Source organism: Enhydra lutris, unplaced genomic scaffold (genome assembly GCF_002288905.1).
Source record: "Enhydra lutris kenyoni isolate GAN:26980312 unplaced genomic scaffold, ASM228890v2 scaffoldscaffold19, whole genome shotgun sequence".
NCBI lineage: Eukaryota > Metazoa > Chordata > Mammalia > Carnivora > Mustelidae > Enhydra > Enhydra lutris.
In genome coordinates, this window is record NW_019154103.1 from 26,635,897 (window position 1) to 26,638,857 (window position 2,961).

General features: G+C 34.8%; 1 pseudogene; it reads left to right on the plus strand.

The window, feature by feature from the left end:
- Nucleotides 1–1,112: 1,112 nt before the first annotated feature.
- On the plus strand, nt 1,113–2,189 carry LOC111148349 (annotated as a pseudogene).
- The last annotated feature ends 772 nt before the right edge of the window (nt 2,190–2,961 follow it).

The window sequence follows — 2,961 nt, forward strand, 5'->3', positions numbered from 1 at the left end:
CTTAAAAATAGGAGATTATCTTATTGGTATATCATCTCATTTAAAATTATATTATTTGATGTTTAGTATATTAAAGTGACAAACAATATTTACTTTAACTAGGCTCATGTTATTTTGTTATTGTTACTTTCAGAACAAGCCATCTACTTGATAAATTAATTATGAATATATTTAAACCTTCTCTGAGACAGTGTCCACACTCAAAAACTCAGGGTCCACACTCAACTGCCACTTATGAGGAGCATGTATTCTTTTGTTTCTGCTGGTGGCTTATGCTTCCTGAATGGGTTCCAAGAAAGAATCATGTTATATTGATTTCTTCTTAGAGCAAGTTGTTGTATAGCCAGCTTGGAATGTATACATGATTGTAGGAGTTCATAACATTTGTTAGAGGAAGCAGATCCATATTTATAATAAGCACTTTGCAGAACATTTTTTTCAGGAATATTCTAAGTTTTTACTAGGATATTAAGTGAATTATTATATAGTCATTCATTTACTCAACAAATATATACTGAGTAGCTATTACATGCCAATGTTTTAGGCACTTGGAAATATCTATGAATAAAACAGAGTTTCCAGCTTCTTGTTTCAGTAGGGGGAGACAAACATTAAACAGTGAATATAATAAATGAGTATATTATGTAGTATGCTAGTATGTGAAAATTAATATGGGGAGAAAAAGAAAGCATCGTAAGAGAGATCCAGAGGCTGAACTTATGCACTCATTCAGCCAAATAGTGAGTATTTAAGTACAGCTGCAAAGAAGGTAATATCTAATTCATACTGCACTAGCAGTACTTAGAGAAATCCAAAATCTAGCTTGAAAAAAATCAGCAAAGCTGGTGATGATATGGGGAAATGAGGCTAGCTAACAGATTGCTAGTGGATGTGTAAATTATTCCAACTTGTAAGTAACATAATTTGACATTATCTATTAAATTTATAATGAACAACCATTTCACCAGCTTCTGTGAATCCATCCTCCCAAAGGGAAAATATTAGTACATAAGGAGCTTAAGGGTGTTTATTCCAGCATTGTCTGTTGTTGCAAAAGAAGGAAAGGAGGTGATTGGGTAGGAGCCAATGCACAAAGAAAGCAGAAGATGAGCATGGATCTGAATATCACCAGTAACCGAATCCATGAAATTTCATGGATAGTACCAGGGAAAACAGGATTAAAGAACAAGTAGGATTTTAAGAAAGTGTGATTGATATCCTTAAAGAGATAAAAGAAGCTAACGCAACCAGGAAACAATGACAGGCTTAAAAAAATTAACCAATTAGAGATTATCAAAGAAAAAAGCTCAGTAAATGGTCTGAACAGTAGAATAATCAGAGATGAAGATTTAATTAATGATTAAGAAGATGGAACAAAGGAGTTTACCTAGAATTCAGCAGAAAAGACAAAAACATGAGAAGTATGAAAGAGATAATTTATTTAGGTTTAAATTGCTATATTCATTTAAAAGATTTTCAGGAGTCTCCAGTTATTGTGAAGTGAGGCACTATGGGCAGTAAAATCTCCTGTGACACTCTGTACAAGGCCAGGGGTTGGGGTGGGGGGAGAGAGGGAAGGTCCTGTGCTGCTACCAGGAGGTTTTGGGATACTGTGCTGTAAGTTTTTGTAGATGGTGGAGCTGCAGATCATCTTGAAGAACTCTGACTCTCAGAAGGACAAATCTTCTTGGGCACCATCAGGCTTAAGTCCACTCCCTGCCCCAAGTTCTCCGTATGTGTTTTGGGGGACCAGTGGCATCTGTGATGAGGCCAAAGTTATGGGTAGTCCCCACATGGACATTGAGGTACTGAAGAAATTCAACAAGAATAAAAAATTAGGAAGGTGGCCAAGAAATATGGTACCTTTTTGGCCTCAGAATCTCTGATCAAGCAGATCCCATATATCCTGGGTCCAGGCCTTAATGAGGATGGCAAATTCCCTTCCTTGCTGAGCCACAATGAGAATGTGGTGGCCATAGTGGATAAAGTGAAGTCCAAGATAGATTCTGGATGAATAAGGTGCTGTGTCTGGCAGTGGCTTTTGGCCACGTGAAGATAACAGATGATGAGCTTGTGTACGACATCCACTAAGATGTCAGTTTTCTGGAGTCATTGCAAAAGAAGATTGGCAGAACGTCTGGGGTTTGTACATCAAGAGCACCATGGACAAGCCCCAGCACCTGTATTAAGGGCCAGCTTAGTAAATTCTATTGCTACCATTAAAAATGATAATAATAAATAATTAAAAGATTTCCAGGAGGAGAAAAGATTCTGTGGCAGAACCTGTACCTGTATATCTCTATACCTGTATATTCTTAAAGGTTGGTTATTTTTAATTTAAACTTTTTTTGGGGGGGGGGGCAAATCCAGTAGGTTAAAAATTATGAATGGCATTGAAATTGAGCATTATTTTCTATAATGAGTAGATATGTGTATGTATATATATGTATTTTCTATTCCCTCGTCTATTACCTATTTGTGACCTTTGGCTTTTCTATTAAATTATTGCTTTTTAAATGTATAAACCTTTTTTCTATGGAAGGGATAATAATCTTTTGCCCATCATATAAGCTACTAATACATAATCTTTGTCATTTAAAAAATTAGTTATGATATATTTTATCTTTGAGATTTTTTTCCCATTTATTCAAATGTCAATATTTTCTTTTTATGTTTTCTGAATCTTATGAGTATCTTAAAAAGTATTCCCTTTTGCTTAGCCCCCCAACCTAATCTATATTTTATTTAACTCCTTTATAGTTTACTTTTTTAGTTTTAGATCTTAAATCAATTTGAAATGTATGTTTAATTACTGTATGAGTTAGGTAGTTTTCATATTAAGTCTTTGTGTATGAGTTTAAAAGCTTGAGCTATGATGTTCCATTCATCTCTGTACTTGTGTCCCTCCTAGTACCATACTGATTAGTTACCAAATCTTTATATTTTTAACCAGTAGAGAAA